The 22,311-nt window shown below is 35.8% G+C and overlaps 1 protein-coding gene across 1 annotated transcript in view; it reads left to right on the forward strand.

Annotated features, from left to right (window-relative positions):
* CRIM1 (cysteine rich transmembrane BMP regulator 1) overlaps window positions 1-22,311 on the forward strand; it is a 171,288-nt gene that overhangs the window by 53,657 nt on the left and 95,320 nt on the right. The gene's annotated exons all lie outside the window — the stretch shown is intronic.

Below are 22,311 nucleotides of genomic sequence, written 5' to 3' on the forward strand. Positions count from 1 at the left end.
GGAGGTCTTTACCATTGGGGAAACCTGTAATAGCCTCCCAATTATGTGGCTAAGAAACTGTGCCTTTCTGCAGCTTCTGGATAATCTGTTAACTGCTCTGTTCCCTTCACACTGGGAAAGAGGCAGCTGTTCTCACTTGCCTGCCTCTCTATCTCTGCAGTTCCTTCCTTCCATCAGTAATCTTGGTCACAAAGACGAAAGGACGTAGAATGTTCCAGACTGTTTCTTGAACATGTTCTTGGCCTTGCTTTGCTTCCTCCTCTTGGTGGATCTGGCTCAGATGGTCGCAGGAGAAAGGGAGAGTCCTCTTTTGTTGGTGGAGAGATGGAAGAGTTGGGGAGAGAAGAGGAAAAAAAAAACAGAAAATCAATTTCCTTTGCAAAATATGAAGGTCTTCTACAATACTTCATAGGGCTCTAAAATTCTGAACATTTTTGGTGGAGCAGGTAGCTAAAAGGAAGTAGTTTGAAAGTAATCCATTTGGTTCTATCTCTGTTAAAGGCCTATTCCTGTCTTTGTCCTAAAGGAGTTCAGCATTAAACTTAATGATTGGAGTTTTTCTTGACAGTTAGAAATGGTGGTCAATTTAACAGATAGACAAGCTTTTTAAAGCAACTTTTCTCTTTCCTAAAATGATGGGACTGAAAATCACCTTCACAGTGAGTGTGATTTGGCTTGCTGGTATTTCCACTTAGAATTTATATAATGGCATCCTTAAACAAATACAATTCAAAAGCTGTGTAGGAGCTGCCTGAGTATCCAAGAGCTTCATGTACTCATGGTTTAGAAATAATAATCTATTACCATTTGAGCCGCAAGTCAATGGGTCCTTGAGTTTGTGGAATTAGTTTATCCATGTTTACAGCACACAGTCGTAATTCGTATAGATCGCAAAAATACCTAATGAGAATCTGAACAAAGTGATCTTAAAAGAATCTCTGCTGTTACTTAGCATCATCCACTACTATTTAAAACACAGCAGCTGACATTCACAAAAAGCAGCGAATGTCAAATGTTGTAGGGTCATACTCCGTAATCCCAGATTTTCCCCAGATACTGGGGGGAATCTTCCCCACATACTGGGGAAAATCTCAATGTGTGAACAAACGAGTAGAACAGGAAGACTTTTGAAGGCAGCCTTGGAGAAGTCTTCTAGAATTTCTTTATAAGTGAAAAGTATTTCTGCTGTATTTATTACAAGGATTTTGTCATTTCATATTCTTAAGAATAGCTTATCTTTTAGTATCTTTTCTTTTGCTTAATCAGGCAGTGCATGAAGAACCTGACGATATTTCATGGTATACCTGAAGTTGTAGTTATTTAAACTAGATTTAGTGAATCATTTCTTAGGGCAATGTAAGTAAAGTAAGTATGGTAAAGTTGGATTAAAAACAGATGAATTGCTAAAATTGTTACAAAAGCTCTGATTTCTCCCTTTTTTTTTTTTTTTTGAGACTGTAGCTTTGTATGCATGATGTTTCTTCTCCTCTTGTTCTGTCTTGACCTTGACTTTGGCTGCACATTGCTTCTTGTTATCAAAATTAATTATAAAGCAAATGATACCCCAAAAAAAAAGCTCCAAGGAAAGAAAGGTCATTTAACCTTTACTCTTTGGACTGTTGTTCTCTAGTGTTAATTAAATGTGTTGCTGTCATTGTATTAATATTTTTAAAAATATAGCAAGATTTTAAAAAATCAGTTGTTGATACCATTTGGGAAGGGGGTGTCATTGTAATAGATATAATCTGTAGATGTTTGTTGTCTTTTTTTTTTTTTTTTAAAAAGTCTCTGCAGGAATTTTTGTAATAACACAGTTTTATTAGTATGCCAGAATGACAGTGCTTAATGCTTTATGGGCCTTTTGATCAAAATAGTTTCTTAAAAGATCACTTGAATGAATTTTTAGTTATGTTGTTATTTTCGTCATCAGTCTTTGAGTTGATTGGGTTTTCAATTTGCACCTCTCTGTGACTTGATCTGTTAAGTTCGATGTTCATTGGTTTGACAGCAATGGACACCAACTGCAAAGAGGTGAAAATTCAGATGCAGTATTTCAAGCTTATTTCATAGCTATCCATAATAAATTCTGCATGATACCCACCAAATCAGTGAAAGAAATTTCTAGAACTCATGTATACCTTAATACTGTTTTTAGGTAACTGAATCACAGTTTAGATACAAGATTTGAGGCGGAGGGGAAAAGGCTTTTCCTATGTAATGAACCTTGTCATACATAAGATATTACATCTACAGAGCGTCTGTGGAAGAAATCCTTTGCATGTTGAAAACTGTTTGATGTGAAGATCCCTGACTCTCATTGCATAGTTATGCACCCTTCTTTGTTCTGTGAAAAGATCTTTGCAGTATGAAGCTAAATATTACACAGTTCTCCATCTATCTTGAAAATGTTACTTTTAGTCTAACACCTGAAAAAGGTATGAAAATGACCTTTTCTGCAGATGTGTTGTAGCATACTGTGGTGCTGCTTAAATTATCTTCTTGTAGCCTTTGCATAATTAATGTGGTCACATCCAGAAACTAGTATCTTTAGGTCTTGCAGTGATCTGCCATGGTTGATTCATGCTGAACAGGTCTTGGCCCATTCGTAGGTTTATTTTGAAGTTCCCTTGACTGACAGCTTCCAACTTTAGCATGATGTTCTGTGGAAAGTTGATCAATAGATGGGGTCTTTTTCGCCATGGGTGATGCCTAGGGCTTCTTCAGTTTTAACCTCCTCAAGATGAAAATGCTTTTTGGCTGCATCTTTTATTTCTTAATTTCATGTGATTTCAGTAATGCCAGTGATCTTGCTAGGTCAGTCACTACTGTTCAGTTGCAAACAGATCATATTATTGCAACATTTGCTATTTGAAGATATGGATTATTCTCAATCTTTGTTTTGTTTGCAGTTGTACCATTCCTTATGTTGTATCAGACTTCACTAACTCGTCGCAAATTTGCTGTACTTCTGCATATTTGTCTGTCTTCTGTGAGAAAGATGTTTTTTCCTACTATATCATTCTCTCAATTATCGTTGCCTACTTCTTCAGATACACCTATGCAATAGGTGTAGGTTGCAATGTACCTTTGGTTTGAAAACACTAGAGTATTTCTGATCAACTTGAATGTGTATTTTTCTGCATTCAATAAAGCAGAGAATTAGAATACGATTAAAGATCTAGACAAAATAGTATAGAACTATATGTTTTGAAGGGATGCCAAGTTGTTTTCTTCTGTAGATGTGTGTCTGTCCCTGCCTCTTTCTTTTCCCGTGCTTGTTTCCAGTGACACCTTATGCTTTTCATATGCCATTAACCATAGTAAACAGGACAAAAGTTCATGAGCATGTTTCTGTAAATTTGGTGAGCTGTAGCACGTGTACAAACAGTATTGTTACATCCATATTTAATTGTCATCCTGGAAAACCTGCTCATTAAAACGATGAGCTAAAAAAAAATCTGCTGGATTATATAAATAATATTTGTGTCAAGACAGATTTGCCTTCTGATGTAGCGTTTATTATGGCCTTGATGTATCAACTGCTTCGTGAAGGGTATTTGCTTTTTGTAGTGTGAACTTCATGGCTGTGCGAGGCTAGCTGATGTTCTATGCAGGGTTTGGGAGTGGGAAGTAGATTATTTTAGCATAAGCAGTATAGTCTACTATACTGGGCGTCTGTGATACAATCTCCTTCCTACGACTTGAATTCCAAAAGAACACAATTTGTTCTTTGTTTCTGAATCTCTCTAAGAGAGCAGTGTATTTTAACATGCTCAAGAATACATGGAGCAAAACAACACGTTTTGAGGTGAAGGAGGAAAAAAAGCACTGATTATAATGGAATAGACATTTTATATTTCCTACTTTGCCTAACTATTTTAAAATATTAATAAAGCAATTCTAGTCTTCCCATTAGATATATTTTTAACCATCAATACTGTAGAATAATTTTAAGGCAGCACCTATGGAGTGACTATAAGGGGACTGTGCATCCAGTATGTGAACGAATGTTTGTTATAAACTGAAGGCATCTTCCAGATGTTTAAATCTCACGTTTTTGTAAGCACCCTGGCAATTTTCTCTCATTGGCAGCAGCAAAGACTGTAACAGAGAAAGATTTGACTATTACTTCCTCCTCATTTTTCAAAACACTTAAACTGAAAATCTCTGTCATACTTTGTTCTGTAATTAAATGATAATGTTGTGGTTACACTTAACAAAATTAGATGGAGAGTAGGATATTAGGCATTGTTTATGTACTTACATTATTTGTTTGCAGCTTGAATTAGTAAATATTTTTCCATGTGATTGTTGTTATAAACCTGCACATTACTATTGACTATTCCTTTGGGGTTTTTTTAGTTAATTTTATTTTACTTTGATTATGGAAATGTGGTACAGACTATGTGTATCAATACTAAGTAACTTTAAAGCTTGGCTTTTAATTATTAATAAGAAAGTTATAGGTGAAGGACACTGAACAGTAAACAAATTGTTTTTTCTACCCGAAGAAAATATTTTGGGGACAAAATCCAAATTTGAAATCAAGTATGGAAAACTTCATATTTAATCCAAAAAGAAAGTTGTTTTTTAATTCCATTTTTTGTCATGTAGTTTTGATTTCCATTGCTTGAATAGTACACTTTAAAAATTGCTTTCCAATTTTGCTTGAAATTGTGCTTCTGAAGAAGCTGGGACACTTCAATTTTGATATTCAAGCATTCTTCCTCTCAGTAGGAGGAGGAGGACGTAGGAAACTTGAATTAAAGTATGCTTGTTCAGTTGTTCCCAGCTATAAAGCAAGCCTAACTGGAATTTATCTAAATGATATGTACAGCCTCTGTCTGCTACTGTAACAGCAAAGCTAGGGATAACATACACATCATGTAAAATTTCAGAAGACTGGCAAGCTCCTTTGAATCATGCAAAATATTTATCTTGTATATTAATGTAAATTTCAGTTCTGGTTAATGAAATCGTCAGTTATTGATATAATTTAGATCTTTGGTAATAAGCCATGAGGATTCAAGGGAAACTGGCCATGTTCATACATGTTTTGGGCACTGTGTTGAACTTCACTGAAAAAAAAAATCACTAAATATTTAGAGCTAAAAAAATATGACTACACCGTTTTTAGAAAAGAAATGCTGCAGTGCATCTTTATATTTTAGAACTCTTTTAATTAAAATAAATGGGAGCAGAATTAAGTCAAAATCAAGTACTGTTTTTTGAAAATTTTGCACCAACTTAAAATCCAAGTCTCAAGAGCCAAAACGGAAAAAAGTTAGAAATATGCCATCAATGATTACAGTTACAGATCAGTTATAATCCTAGCTTACCTCAGTTATTATTTTGGCATAGTCATAAAAGATACTTTTAATTAGTCTGCTCTTGGCTTATTTAGTATTCAAGAAGATATTTCCAACCTTTTTTAACTCCCCAATACAACTCCATTTTTATCTTGCATTTGGACAGATACTTTAATGACAGACTTCCTCTCTTGAATATTCTTTTTTTTTTTTCTCCAAAAAAATTGCTATGAATGGTGCTTTATTATAATATGTTGTTTGTGTCCACTGTTTTATGCGTGATGTAGTTACTTCCATAACGTCCTACATGTTAGCGTAACTCAACTCCTGGTCTAATACGCAGTGTATATCCGGTTCTTCTAAGCAGTCACTCTCCCATCATTGCTCCATTATAAAGCTTGTTTTCCCGAGGCCTTATAAAGTTATTTTGAGGATGATATTTATTTATTTTAATTTGTCCTCTGACTCTTACTAGCACTTCCTATTTCTTTCTTCCTACTATGTAGTTTTTGTCTTGAGTCAGCAGCGATGAATCTTCAGCACTGACAGGTTTGGACTGGAACCAAACCCAGGGAACTACAAGACTTAAATAAATAAAGCTGACAGCAGACACTAGAAGATGTATTTTTTATCGTAGTGTCAGGTGCAAGCCAGGACTGTAAATTTACGGAATTTCACTAGGAGCTGGCTTGCCTGTATGTACTTTTCTGTAACGCACTCACGATGGGGCTGGTTTATGAGTCTTTGAGAGGTACACTTCTTATTTTGATTTCACTCGAGAGCCCTGCGTATGTCTAGTTGTAGTTGACTACCTAAGGTATGGTAATACAACACCTTCATTTTATTTATGGTAGCTGCTTAGCTTAGTTCCTGCCAATAAAGAGCTGGTCAGGGTTGTGTCTCCTGTTATTGTCTGCTGTTTTATTAATTTTTTTCCATAGGAAGCTTGAATTAACTTTTATTGTGTCATTTTGATAATGTTATACAAGTACAAATATGCTTTCTGAAGTCTCATTTTCAAATGGCAAAAGTGCACACTTGTTCTCACATATTTTACTGAAAATACAATTTTAGCCTATTAAGAGCACACTCTTCTACTTTCTAATATTTTCACTATATTTTTCTGCATTGTTCGTTTAAAAGCATTTTTTAAGCTTTAATGTGGTATTGTGGTATCTTTAGAAAATATGTGTAAGAAACTTTCTCATTTTTACAGAAGCTGCATGCAAATTAATCTGTGCCCAACTCTGCCTGTTTTATCCCTCTGCTATTATTATTCATAACCACATTTTCTTTGATTTAGCAACTAATAACATGATGCTTTTCTTACTTTTTTTCCCTGAGAACAGATCTGCAGGTCTGCTATTCCAGCTGTGCTATCTAAAGCATAAAATTTTAGCTATATCAAACCATTCTTTCCAACACTTTTTCATGGCTAAATTCTTGCTTCTTTCTATTATTTCATTTATTTTGTGTGTGCATGTGTGAAAGAGGGAAAGGGTGAATGTATGTATTGGCCAGTTGCACTGGGCAGTCCTTAGGCTCAGGTTACTCAAAGTGTCAAGGCTGTGGTCTAAACATGGTGCACATGCAGTGGCATGAAGTGCAGATGCTCCTCTAGAATATACCTTTAAAGACTAGATTTTCTTAATTGTACTCTCTTTGACTAGAGTAAGCGTACTGTAGTGCAAAGCCTCTTTGTGCCTTTTTAAGTTCATTGTTCAACCATTATAACAGTTATAACATCTGTATTATAAAGCATAACATGTTAGAATATACGTGGTCCTTGAATTGATAGGAAAAAATAATGTTTCAAGTCATTTTCCTGTTTGATGTGCCAGTTCTTGGGGCTGGTCAGTTCGTCCGCGTTGCTCTGCCCTCGTCACGTTTCACACGGTCTCTTGTTTGTGGCTGTATCGGGGAAAAAAACTTGAGAGGGGCTCGTGTTGCTGCCAGGGCGTTGCTGGAAAGGGGACAAAAATGCGCAGAAGTTGGGTTTATTTGTTGCTGATAAAAAAGCAACTTGTGTGAAATCCATGTGTTTTCCACCTCTTAAGGTTTCTTGTATTGTTACTATGATCATCTCTCATGTATAGGTACTGACAGTTAACAGCTCAAAAATAGTGTTTATTTTGAGAACTGTAAAAGAAGGAATAGTGTATTTCTTATGCCATGTATATTTAATTAACAATGCTAGGGAAAAAATCAGTAATTCCGTTGTTTCAGGAATCTGGGTTTTGTTTGTAGGAGTTACCTATGTGAAATACCTAAGGATTTGAGGTAACAGCAGCTGATAACACTGTTCTGAAAATAGCATAAAAGACAGAGAGAACAGTCTGAAAAACAAAGTGATCTAGTTGTATAAGCGTGTATGAATATGCGTATTTTAGTAGCCTAAACCTGAGGAAGCCAAGAGAACTAGAGACAACTAAAAATAACTTGCCTAAATCTTGGTGGATTAGGCCACTAAAGAATTCTTACAGTTGTTTTTTGTTATGGCCATACTGTGTGACACAAACATGCAAGTATAAAGGCTATTTAGTATCTTTTGTTAGGTGCTTAGGTAAGGACCTTATTTTATGTATTTTTTCAGGTGCAAATTTGGAATTACTAGTCCTCTCTGTTATGGAACTGTCACTGTAAAAAAAAAATTATGTACTTACTGGGTGCTGTGGCTGCAAACATTAGGTTGTCTTTTTCTTTTTGGTTCTCCATTTCAATTTTTTTTAAAGCAAATGAAGGTGTGTTCTTGTACCTTTTAAAGCTAATGAAGGTGAGTTCTTCTGCCTTTGTGCATTTGACATTCAGAGTAAGTAACTTAATCGATTTTAAGAGGGCTGATTAGGTTTGTGTTATTTCTTCTTTGTCCTGTAGCATATAATTTCCAAAGGCTGTTAAAAGTGTCAGTGATAGAAAGAGAGGTGCAGTATTTTTCTATTGCATTTTTTTAAGTTTTTGTTGTTGTTTTTGTTTGTTTGTTTTGTGTGAGATTGTGCAGGTAGGGTGCCAGTTCTGGCTAGTACTCAGCCATCTTAGCAATTTAGAAATTATAGTTTTAATTTCTTATCTTTGGTCATGTAACTTTAAGTATGCTTTGCTATATAATACTTCTGGACAATTTAAAATCAAATTTTCAGACTGTTACTACTATGCTGTAGATCAGATTGATGGTTTTTATACTTGGAGCTAACTGATAGTTACCTTTTTAGTTTTGATACAATATAAACTATCAAAGGACACTGTACTTAGCCAAGTTATGAACCCTTGAAATACGCTGTAAAGGCTTGGTAAAGATTTAAGAGAAAAAGTCCTTTTAAAATCACTGAACATTCAATCTGCTTTTGCCATAAGGCAAGGAGGACTTACTGTGTTCTCCTGTCTCTGGGTTGCTGTCACATAGAGAGATCGAAAGCAAGGGAGGGCTTCTGTGCTCTTATTGCTCCAGTCGTGCTTAGAGAGTGCAGAGGGAGGTGGGGAAAGAATATGGTAAAAATAGATATTCACAGGAAGGAACTGAATTCTGGAAGGTTTGGGTGAGAATGAGAAGAGATAAGGTGGAAAAGAAATTCAGCATGGCAGAAAAAAAGCCTGACTCATCAGGTAATGATGGGATGTGAAATGAGGGTTTTAAAGAAACTATACAGATGATAATGCTTTTGTATGCTCTTTTACCCATTTCCACTCCCCATTTCTGATTACCTTCTAGCTCTCCAATCAAAGTTTGAAATAATTGACAAATTTCTATCTGTTCGCAAATACACCTGATCTCAGTATTGTATCTGTTAGTCCAGATAGAAATTTGTAACTTGTTCCTTCTTGCAAAATGTTACTGTAAACAGATCTCTATAAACTGTAAATCTGTGGTTAGTCAAATAAATCTTCCTGCTGAACAATTATTGCAATTCCAAATGATGCCGGTCTGTACAATATTTTAAAAATAAATGCAACTTAAAAGAAATTTCATCAAAAATGTTATTAATGATTTATGTAGGCTACAAATAAAAGTTTATATTAGGAAAATATATATATACATATGTACCCGTATGCAAGCACATGTAAGTTCTTCCTGCTTCTGTCATGAAGTAACATATTTTCTATGTTTAATTGCTAGGCAACAGCTGTAGAGCTTGGCAATATCTAACTTGATGTCCAAAACGTGATGTGGATAAAACTGTTCTGAGAACATTAGGAAAAAAAATCTTGTAATAGGAAAATGTAGTATTTAACTGAATTCTAATCCTCTTTGAGTATTCCAGAATAATCAGGGAGAGTTAATCTTTTAAAAAATGTGTACTTTAGGGTTAAACTGCACCCCATGTATAAGCTTAATGGGGTGGTACTACCTTGCAAAGTGAATTCTGATTTTTAACTACAAATTGCTTATGAAGTGAAGTTCTTAAATGCCTATCTGGTTGCCTGCTAAAGCATTTGCAAGGTAAAATAGGAATCTAGAGCACTGTGTGTTTTCAGGACCTGCCAGTGACTTTTTGTATCCCTTCTTTTGCACACACTTCTAATAATTTCTTTTTGCTTTAAAATGTCACCAAATTCATGTTAGGCATGGTATCTCGTGTCTGTATTTCATATTGACCTTTTGCTCGGGTATCTAAAGTACTACAGAATTCTGATACTGGTGCTTATGAAATTAAATCACCCTAATAAAGTTGAGACGTCAACAAGCTTGTTAGAGCTGTTGTCTCTGCCTTCCACATATGTTCATACTTCAAGATGTAGTTTAGGTTTTAGTTGATATGCAAAGTGTTTATGTTTAATAGACAGGATTCTAGTGTCCTCTTGCTGTGTACTGAGTACTCTTTCTTTAAAAGTCAAAGCAATGATCGTTAAGAAATACATTTAAGAAATACTGCACATAGTAATTTTAAGAGGAGGGAAATTTCGATGATCTTTTTTCTTTTCAGAAAAAATGCTGCATTACATACTTGTTCTTGCACAGTATCCAGATCTGAATTAACATACTCTATATTTTTAAGAAAAAACAATACTTGCTATCTCAAAAAAAAAAGTTTTGTTATATTATAAAGTTACTAGGATTATTTTCATTTTGCACCACTTGCAAAGTAGGTCATGAGCTTTATTTAACTGTAATATGACTGTGCACTAAAGCACAGAAGTTATGTAACTATATATTTGAGCTGTGTTAGCTTAACAAATGTTGCTCACTTTCTGGTGACTGGTATGCAACTTTGTTCCCTTTATTTTCAGCTCACTGCTATACTGATATGTTTTGGAGTTTTTTTTTTTTTTTTTTTCTTCCACCATATGGGCTTTGTAACAGAAATGAAATGGACTGCTGTCTTACCAACTTCCATTAAGTTCTTACTGGGGAAAAAATGTACTATATGCCAGGCAATCATGTACACAGTATTGATATAAATAATATGTATTTGTTTAGCTATTAAAAGCGGCCATTTTGATTTGATATGCGGCAATACAATGTGTATTGTAAACTTGTCACTCACTTTAAAGGGAAACTTCTGATAGTTTAACCTTAGCTGTTAGTATGCCTGGGTGTGTTTTAAGTGGAAGAATGTAACCTGTTGTATCAAGGTTTGGTATGTTAGGACATGCCTTGTACTTGACCTGTGTAAACAATGCCGTAGTCTTTGCAGACTTGTCTGAACAAGAAGTTTGCCTGCAGAGGGGGGCTGCGTTGATGGAATGAAGATAATGAAGATTGAGGAGATGATAATTCCTAGAATATGCCAAATTCTTTGGTCTAGGTTTTTTTTTTTTTTTTTTTTTTTTTAATATGTTTGTTTATATGGCAGGTTATATGAAATGCGTGGGGACAAATGTGGCTCGGAGTTGAGGGGAAGAACACTGGTGTTTCTTTTCAGTTAATCAAAAACTGAGTTCAATTCCCATCCCCCATTCCCCCCATACTAGAAATAGAAGCATTGAAGGAGAGAGACAGTTGTCTTAACTCATTCTAATGCTCCTGGCAGTGTAAATTATTGAGGAATGTATGTCAGCTCTGGAAGGAAGTTTACTTGCATGTTAGTTTCCATATGGCATTGTTCCATCTAATAAACTTCAAATTAAACAATGTTCAAAGTTAATATTTACATCGAGAATCAAACAGGGCATCTGTCTATGTGGAGATTGTATTACATGGAGAATACTGGAAAGGCGAGGTGACAAAATGTGAGGCAGAGTTGTTTACTTCAGAGCCCAAACAAGCTGAAGTTCCTAACAAAATAATAAATCCTACTGTCTATGTGGAGAGTAAACAAACTATAGTTCTTGGTGAAAGCTTGCTCTGTTTTCTTCACTATTTTTCTACTACAGATAGGGCTGAATTTCCAGCTCAAGATTTAAGAGGCTGGGAGGACATAAATTCCCTACTGTGGTAATAATTTTGTGGAGAAATTGAATTTCTCTCTTTGCAATGCATAAGTCTATACCACTGTTGAATGAACAGATTCAGGAAACATAAATGAGATTAAATGAGGGAGGGTAAAAACTGAGTTCAAGATTAAGAAATCTGTCTTTGAACTTCCCTTATCACGTTTCTTGGCCATAAACATCTAGCTTCAAAAGCAAGTAATTCAAGTTATGGGGTTTTCTTTTGACTGGCTGGATTGGGGGAGTCTATGATAGAATGTAAAATCTCTCTTAGATCTTTCCCTAGTGAGCTGTATGTGGCTGCCTGTTGAAACCCTACCCCGGAGGCGATGCCTCCGGCGGGGTAGCTGCTTCCCCCGCGGCAGGCAGGAGCAGTGCCATGTCCCGGCGAGGCGGGCCGGAGCGGGCCGAGCGCGGGTCGGCAGTGTGCCCTTGCGGCCAAGGCAGCCAACTGCAGGCCGCCCTGTGCTAACGGTCACGGAGCCGGCGGGCAACGGTTCTGACCCTCAGCACTGGGGGGGCTCCTCTGGAGCGCTGGCTCTGGGCTGGACAGCTGCAACATGGCCTCGTGCCTACATAGTTACAGAGAAGGCAGGACCAGTGTTTTCTTAGCGGTCTTGCAGTGGAAGGGCTAGGAGAGCCAGGCACCAGTTGCAGCAAAGGAAATGTCTGTTAGAATGCTGGGAAATGCCTGGGAATTTCATGGGAGGGTGGTCACCCCCCAGTGGAACATGGTTCCTGGGGAAGTGACGAAGTGCCCATCCACACAGTTGCTCAGAGCTCAGCTAAGACAGCTCCTGAACAACCCAACCTAACATCAGCTCTACGCTGTGTAGGATGGGACCAGGAGACCTGCACAGGTCCCTTCCGACTAAAATTGCAGCATAGATTTAAGTCTCAGGGTCGGTAGGTGTTCACTGAAAGTCACAGGAGGCGGCACACTTACCTTGAGAGCTCCAAATTGGTTTGCCTTGCTGTGGTCAGAAACTTTTACTAACAGCTGGATTTTCTGAAAACAGTTGTCCCAGCAGGGTTTGCCTTCTACAGGATCTGTTCTAGACCTTAGTGACATCTTCCCTGCCCCAAATAGCTAGAAAATCACCATAAAAGACGAGAATCTGCCTGTTTTGTTTTGGTTTGTTTGATTGTTTGTTCTGGGGGAGGCATTTGGCTGTTGTATTTGTATGGGTCACGACTGGACACGTGGCACGTAGTGTCATGGCCTTGACCTTTTACCATCATGATGGTTGCATGTTCCTTGCATCTGTTTCAAGGGAAATATGATACTCTCCCTGCTAATGTCAGGGGAACAGTAATATTTGGAATAGATGGCCGTGTTATTTCCCTTAGCTCCCCAGCTGCTTGATGAGGGCTGCCTTGTTTCTAGACTGCGAGCTCATTATGGAAGTTTAAGAGCTCAGGTTAGACACAGCAGAGCACACAGGCTTCGTTCACATCAGTGTGTGAGGGCTCAGACGTGGCTTGATTGCTGCATATACCCACTTCTTTGTAGGTCAACACAGACGTGAAAAGGTGTTAAGTTTTTTGTTCGCGAATAAACTTGTCCTTCCTTAGCAAGATTTGGTGAACCAGTGATTTGATTTGAGCTGAACATCAAATTCTCCAGTCAGCAGACTTGTCTCTTTGAATAGCTGATCCCCTTGATGAATGAGTTCAGTTATTTCTGTCGATGAAAATATAATGTGATAATTAATGTAATAAGACAACGGGAAAACATTTAAAGACTAGGGTCACACTGAGTTATTTTTCTCTTTTGCTCTCTTTCTTTCTAGTGTCTGTTATAATAGTTATTCCTTTTGCTGCAAAATCGGTTTCTGTCTGACACTAGTTCTCTACCTGCTTCTTGCTTTGTTGTTAAGGTAGCTGTTGCCTCTTTTATAGCTCCCTTCTGGGTAAGGCCAGTCTTTTAGTTTTTCTGGCCCCACTGCTGTTCTGGTCTTTCAGGACCAGAAGTATCTCCTGATTTAGAGATTTAGATGGGCCTGGTTGGTCTTACAATGTGTTTGGGGCTGCTCTGACACTCCCTAGGGTATTCCATAGAGCTTTCCCTTCTGGGAGACTGCCTGGCCCAACAGTTTGCCAAGTGTTTATAAAAAAATAAAAAATAAAAAAGGTTTATGTACGATTACCCCAAATGTTGTATTTTCCATTCACATTTTATTCCAATCTTTATGATCTGCTTCTAGAAAGATGTCTAACAACGTACTGAGTAGTGATGTACTCTAGCTTTTAAGGGTTAATCAAGAGAAGAAAAATGAAACAGAATGTAACATAGGTTTAATCTGAATTTTGAATATTTAAAAAATTCATAAACTGAAATTTCTCCCTTTGGTATTAATTGCAAAACACCCATCCTAACTACTTGCCAGTGATTAATTAATGAATATTTGATGGTATTTCGTGTTAACTTCTGTTCAGGTGATTCCAATCAAGGAAGTTTATTCGTATGCAATTCTTATATTGCAGACAAACTTTTCGAGATTTTTGAACAGTTATGTAGTGTTTATAAAGTTTATAAAAAAAAAAAAAAAAAAAGATAGATTGTTTGGGAAGTGAAACATGAACAAAATGAGTTGTCTCAATTAGTGAAACTATGAATGGAAACCTGGTCCAATTGAGTGTGGTGTTAAATTAATGTCTCAGGTTTAAGTTCTCAGTCTGTTGGAGCACCCTTTTTATCCATCTCTTGGTTTGACTGCTTAGTTTGTGTGCCTCTGAGTGTATGATATATATATATTTTTATATATATATATAATTACATATATAGTATATACATAAAACATATATATGTTTTATTTATTGTTATGGTGCAGATGTTTTTGTCTTGTCAATTCTGTTCACTACTGAATTGTAATGTGCAGGACATGAGATAGTAATCAAGTACTTCAAGGGAATTGTTTGAAGTTATATTAAGTCTAACATTTAAGAAATTTAAGCCAAATGAAGACTTCTTCATAAATCTCGCTAGCAAAATGATTTATTCCTAAAGAGAATCTTTCAGTAGTCCTTAAACTACAAAGGTCATGTAAGCTTTTACATAGCTTTTTTTATTTAGACTTTTTTATGCAATCTAAAGTTTGGGTTTATTGCACAGCAGAAGAATAGCAGCTGTGTTTGAGGTCAGCCCCATAGATTAACCTTACCACAGTAATTCAATTTTTGCACTTTTCTTCAGAAATAGGTTGTGGTTACTGTTTTAAAACATTTTGAGATTGCAGTATGATTCAACAGAATGACATGGAGTAGGGAAGAAGGGAGCGTACCGAATTTTAAACTGACGCTTAAAAAAAAGCATCAGAGGACATTAGTGATAAGTGTAAGGTTGAGATCAGTCCTGCATATTAAGTGTGTGAACAATATGTTAAAATTACTAGTTGCTTCCTTTCCCTGGCTTCCTCTAATGCCTTAGTTGAATGCTTGAAGGTGGCAAAACCACGGGGGCCAGGGGCGGGGGGAGGGCAGGGACGGGGAGGGGGAGTGCAATGTTAAGAAACGTCAAATGAAATATTTAACTTTTCAGTGTTATATTGCAATTCCTCTTTATGTCGGTGAGATTCAGAAGGAATGCTTCATACGCAATACATTTAAACTATTTACATCCTATCTTAACACTGTTGAAATACCATACTCAATTATATCTTTCCTATGTGCTTATATTGCTGAAATTTCCGATAAACCTGGATGAATCGTGATGCAGACTACCACGGAAGGAAGTATTGATCTGTGTTGAGAAAATGCATTCATTGCTTAGATTAGAGAGGCAGCCCTATCTAGGTGGGATGTGACAGAACTTTGTCTTCCTGTTGAAGACCTGCATTTGGAGCTGTGCTAATGAAGGCTCTAAAACTCACGTCATTAATATTCTAATCATTAACAATTAATACTTATGGCCCCTATAAGATCTGTTTTGCGTATTAAAGGACTGCCACATTGTGATTGACTGGCATGAAATGAAGTAGATGAAGCTTTCTAATGATAAATATATGAAATTATTTTAGGAAAACAGGCTTTTTAATCACTGTATTGATAAAATATTTGATAGTGTTGGTGTTTGTACCATTCTTTCTGGGGTTTAACAAATTATTGTATGCTTTTCTAGAGAACTAAGCAAAATACACAATGGCAAGCTTTTCAACATGGAATTAAATTGATATTTCTATATGAAAGGAAGATCTATAGGGAAAGTTATTTCAAGGGATCATCAAGTCAAAATTAAGCACTAGGCCAAAATTTCAGGAGCTTTCTTGTCCTCTTCGATTATATAATGGGATTTAAATTTTCCTTTTTTCTAATTTTTTTTTCTTTCCTTCTCCAGTGGTGGGCAGTGTTTTGGGTCAGACATTTACTTGCTCTTTTAGGTCTTTTCTTTGGAAAAATGAAATTTCTGTGAGACTTAGTAACTCTGTATCACTGGGTAGCTACAATTGATTAAAGAATCCTTCATCCTTTCCAGTCTATTTCAACTGTTTGTGATTTATTATAATAAATATGAGTATTGCTGTTTAATTAGAGGTGACCAATGAGCTTAGCTATCTAAAATGGACGTGTGAGGTGTACCTTTGACATGTAACAGTATTTTGGTCTCCCTTTCATTTTTCTTTGCAACCAAAATGGCGGGGAAAACAACTAAAATATATCAACATTTAAACTGGCCTCATTTGACTTTGGGTTGCATAAGCATTTTAGGCTATTCTAGTGAGAATTATTTGGTAGCTCCTGCATGTTTATTACTGTTATCTTGTTGGATGTTGAAGGGCTAGAACTGGGGTTAGAACTGCTGTATCTGAACTGTTGTGGGCAATAACATTTCCAGCTTGGCCTTGTATGAGCAAATATGTTCTTATTCTTTGAATTGCTTAAAGAATCGTGTTGTTTGAGCTTACATGATTAACCCAGTGCCTAGGTTGTAAGGATCATTACATATTTTTATATAAAATGACTGGTATTTGCTAGTAGCCATACATCATTTTTGTTTTACAGTAGTCCGATTTGCATGATTTTTTCATAACAGGCAAAGGAGGTCAGATGCTGATCAATTAAAATCCTGATCTTTCTGCTTGCCTAGCATCTTACAGTGTATATTATCAGGTAGGATTGTTTCATTATAACCTTACAGTTTATAAAAGCCCTCTTTGGGAGTTTTGCATGGTTATCTCTCAAAACTTCATTTATCCCCTTCCTCCTTCCACTGTTTCCAGTTTCTGTGAGATGTCTATCAACTATTCTAATAAATCATTGCTTGCTCCTACGTTTTGGAGATATTAATCTCGCTTTAGTGAATCAGATGCCATCTCATATACTTGACTGATTAATAGTTCTTTCCTTGAGCAGAAAATCTTCCTTTCTGAACTTGGTGTCTCACAAGGTACATTTCAGTATGAGTTGTCTCTGATCACTGAACCTTATTCTCTGCAGAATGATCTATTTGCTACAAACTTGTATGTAAGATTAACATGCATTGGTTATGGAGTGATTGCTGAATGAGTTATTCATCATACAAGGGTTGATCTAAAAATGGTGTTGGGTGCAACCAAATCCCAAACCTGTTGAGGAATACATCAATAGGAACATTCTTGGAAATAATAATGAAATACTACTGCTTCGATTCCCTTAAATACACTGGGGAAAAAAAATCGCTTGTGGTTTACTGGAAATAATTAGTATTGCTGGGCATAGTGTTTCACAGAGGGACTAGGGGGAAGGTATAGCATGCCTCCTGGTACTTGTAAATCAATTCCACATTCAATGCTTAGTCAAAGCGCCCTAAGAATAGGGCGGCTTATAAATGTTACTGCATCTCAATTTCTCAGGATTTTTTTTTCTATTTGCTTTGTGGAAGTTGGTATATAAACTCCACAATTTTGTTTTCTTTGGTATTTAAGATAAAATAATTTATTTTGCATTAAGGCAAATTATTACACAAGTTAAGTATGTTGCTATGTTTTATACTAATGGATATAAATAGTAAACAAGGCAACAGGTTAGAAAAGATGGGAAGATGGGTTGTTTTGAGAAGGCATAAACAATAATGGGTTACCTGAAGTTATAACAGGAAGGGATGATGAAGAGGAAAGGATAGGGGGGAAAGAAAGGGATGACATGGAAGAAAAAACATATACATATGGGAAAAGCCGTTTAAAGGGCAAGGACCTAGAAGATTGCAAACTGTTCTTGGAAGAGAATGTTCTAGCTAGTTAATGCTCAGCTGTATAACTGAAATGAGAGGAGAAATTGAATTAATATTATTGTAGCCAACAGCATTATAGAATTAAGAGATGATTTTTATTTGGTGCAGGTCTTTTAGTGTTTTTTTCTTTTCTTTTTTTTTTTTTTTTTCTCCCTGGGCTTACTTTCATTTATCCTTTATAAAAGGAGTTGGCATTTATCCAGCTTGAAATACAGGGGTACAAGTTTAATGACTACGACAGTCAGCAAAATCCTTGTACGAGTGTTTACAGAGCCCAGTGCTGTGTAAGCTCTAACTTTGGCTTTTTTGTAGCTTTGGCATTTAATTCCCCCTGTGTAATGTTGCAGCTTTCAGGTAGAATGGGATGCTGCAGCTGGGTGGTTGATACCTAGCAACTTTTAATGTGTGATGAGCATTAAGCTCTACTTAATTTATACCATTTATTTTAGACATTTCATTAAGGTACCTTGCAGCCACCTGTTGGTCTCTAGTAACTAAGTATAAAGGATAAAGGATGTAATTTTACATTTACATTTTACATTTTACATTTTAAGTTCGTGTTAAAAATAGACTGTCTTACATTTGGTTTTTTATGGCAATAATACAGAATGGAGCAACATGTTTGCCCTTGTTGTTTATAGTTTGTTTGGAAACTGATTATGAATATGTATGTGTGTGCGTGTGACTTGTGCTTAAAAATATACATTTTTTTTCTAAGTATGTAAACATTTTTGAAGTAAATACTGATATAGTTTGGATGGAGTAAGAAGCTTCTCATATTTCCAGTCACCTTATGATTTGTATTTTTTGGGTTTTTTTATTATTATTTATTTATATTATTAATATTATTTATTTATTATTATTATTTATTTTTAAATCAATTCTCAAAAAGATTAGGGGGAAGAAATGCTTGGACATATATTTTCTCAACCTTGTACCACTTAGGTTTTAGCCTTAAAATTGCAGTTTCTGTGATACTTGCCATAATGCACTGTTTAGTTGTGGTCTTGGTCAAGTGTGCCTTTTTTTCTATCATCATTTCAGGGTTTACTTTTTATTGTTGTTATTTGTTCCTTTTTTGAGTTGCTTATACGATGATCTTAAAGTATAAAACCAAAAGGGTTTGGGGATAAATAAAACTGCTAATCATGTCCCTTGCAGTAAAGATGTTTCTTCATGTGATTGAGCATTATGTCAGGAAAAAAACAGCAACTTAACAGCAAAATTAACAACATTCCTTGTTAGTACTAAAGATGGGTATTGCAAGTCGGGATTTAAGGAAAGGAGTCAGATGAAGTTTAACTGCCTTCTTAAAACTTACTCTTCCTGCTGCATGTGTCCATTGGATACAAGAAAATCCATATCCATAGAATAGTATATCTTTATATATTCCATATTTGTAACATAAAGCATGAAGAATTGCATACAGTAAAAGTAAAGAGCAAAGCTTTACATTTTAATAGTTTTATAACTGTTTCTTCTGGAACACTGCTATTTATTCTTCTTAAAGTTCAGATGTGATAGCTTATGATAAGGCGGCTTTGGAGAAAAATGTTTTGTATGGAAAATCTACCACCTTCTTATTCAGTGAAATGATGTTAACTAGAGTTTTAACAAGTGTCTTTTCACTGCGAAAATAAAACTCATAACTCAGTATTGCTTTTCTACAGAGGACTGAGCTGCTTAGTTATTTCAACACCTGAAGTAATTTTTTAAAAATGTCATTTTTTTTCTTTTAACCTGACATTTAGTTGAAAGTATTCTAGATTTTTTTTCAGTAAAGGGCACCAAGAATTTTTACATGAGAATTTAATGTATGTCTATAGATTTTTATCCCAAATTATGTTGCCATCTTTGCTCTCTGGTCATATTTTTTCAGGTAACTAGAGCTTTTTTCTGTTTCTCTTAATTAATGCTTAGAAATTTTGTTTAGTAACTTGATGATTAGTTGAGTAATTGAATTGTGAAATGTTAGATACTATAGTCAGTACTAATTTTCTAGGACAAAAATTCTACAAAGATATTCATGTAATATAAGAAATAAGCATATATTTTAAAAAGTGTTGAGATTTTCAGTAGTTGGAAAATGTTAAAGAATGAAAAGGTTTTTTCATTTTAAGATTTACAGACAATATTTAGAAGAAGGAAAAAGCCAACCCAGTGAACCAAAGAGGGGAGAACTTGGACCATAGCAAGTTGGAGAATTATGATTTTTTGACGTACATGGCACTGATTTTCACCATTGGAAATAGTTGTCTTGGGATTGCCTAAAGGGAGGAAACTGTGCCTCTCCTACTTTTTGAAACTGCAGTTTCTTAGGAGAGGTTAATAGAAATGAGAAAAGTATGAAATGCTGAACAGAGGTAACTTTCCTTATGGATCTTGTGTATCCTTACAGAGGAATTTTAAAAATATGTGGTTAAGCTGTTAACAAGCATACGGAGGTGCTTCGAAAGCAGCTACAAATTAATAGCTAGGAGAACTAGTTTGCATAATGGAGTTTACGTTCCAAAAGTATCTTCAGGCGTTCCAGTCCCTGGGGAGTGGCGATGGCAGCTGTTTTGTCTTTTTAATGCCATTCGGTTCCTTTTTTTTGATCTAGCTCTTTTGCTCTGGGTTTTTTTTTTTATTTTATTTTTAAATACAGGTATGTATTTCAGGTATGTATGTGTTCTCATTTTAAGATCTTCATGAAGAGGCAGATATAATGATTTGGGCATACTGCTTTAGGTACTGTTTTCAGGTGTAGTGTGTAGTTCTGTGTGCTTTACATTCTTAGACTACAGAAAGCAGAAATTGGTATACTTGTGCTTTACTATCAGTTTGTTACACATGCAGAATTTCCTTTGGTTTGCAGCTGCTTGTATCATTTCAATAAAGAATATTTTCTGCTCTATTAGTTCCCTTTAGGTAAATTTACTGCTGGTACACATTTTTCTAAGTCATTGAAGTGTGTGCTGTTTATAGTGGTGTCTCTTCTAGACTTCTCTAGAGTTTTGTCTCTTCGTCATTTTTTGGTTTACTTCCAATTTTTTTTTTTGGGGGGGGGGGGGACATTCTTTGTTTGAAGCCCTTGCTCTGTACTTGAGACCATTTCATTACTGTGTACACACTGCTTTGTTTTCAGACTTCAACTGATGTGCAAATGAATAGCTTGACTAATGCTATGAGCAGTATCATCCATCCAGAACAACAGACTCTCTTGTATCAAGAAATCACAACGTGCTGTTATTCCACTCATGATAGTGCACAAAACCTTCTGTTTGTCTTTTTTAAATGGGGGATAACCCAGCTGCTTCAGTGTCTGCTGGGCACCCTAGCATATCTGTAAATCTCATTAGGCACATAAGGTGTTATTGTGCATTTCTTCATGTTTATATTTCAATATATATTTGGGGCATTTTTAATATTGAGGCCTAAAGGTGCTTGAGTTCTGCTGAAAGCTGTGTGTCAGTAGTATGGATCCCATCCCTGGAATTGTTTATTTTTCCATTTCTGGACTACAGCAGACTGGATTGATTTGATTCTCTTTTATGTACTTATGTACTACTCCTGCAGTTATCTTATATAATGTTATCAGTTATCAATTTGGATTAATTATTTTGCTGATATCAAGCTGCTAAATTATGTTAATTAAAAAACACAAAAAAGCCAACAACAACCTCTTAATTGACAAGTAGCTCCGATATACCCAAACAGGACAACTCCCAAGCTTCTTTCAGAAATGCTTTGAGCAGGGAGGCTTGAACCCAATTGCAGCTATTTCCATAAGCAGTTCTGGTTTCACTGAGTTTGTGTTTGCATCTAGATTCAGTGGCATCTGAAGTCTTGTAAATCCACATTGATTTTTTCATATGCATTTCTTTGGCAGAGGATGCCTTGAACTTGATTGACATTCTGATGTGTGTTTTGGGTTTGGATACCACCCTTTCTAGTATTTTCAGTATTGGGAAAGCAAAAAGTTCAGAAAGTAGAATAGAACATACTAATGACTTTGCTATCCAAACGGGATTGCAATCTTACTACTGTATGCTGAATTTTAGTCTGAAGGAAGTATCTTGAGTGAAGCTACTGTGTTCAATGGCTAAGCCTTTGCACCTGGATGTTAGAGCCTAGATTAAAATGAAAATACTTTGGCAAATCCATAGTTAAAAGTAAGTTACAATGATGCATTTTGATAATGCATTGTCTATTTAGTGTAGCTTATATCTATGCCTGTCTTATTTCCATGGCTATCTTAACCAATGCCAAGCACAGATTGCTGCTATCATATCACAGAAAAAAAATCAGGCTAAAATATGGGACAGACAGATTGCTCCATTGTGCATTATGTAAAATCCAGAGAGTCAGAAAGATGGAAAGTGAAGCAAAACTTGTTTTAAAAAATGAGCAAACTTTAGATGAAGTTCAGTTTTTGGTAAAAGGTCA

The sequence above is a fragment of the Tinamus guttatus genome, unplaced genomic scaffold (assembly GCF_059628265.1).
Source record: "Tinamus guttatus ecotype Peru unplaced genomic scaffold, ASM5962826v1 Tinamus_guttatus_pri_ptg000208l, whole genome shotgun sequence".
Taxonomy (NCBI): domain Eukaryota; kingdom Metazoa; phylum Chordata; class Aves; order Tinamiformes; family Tinamidae; genus Tinamus; species Tinamus guttatus.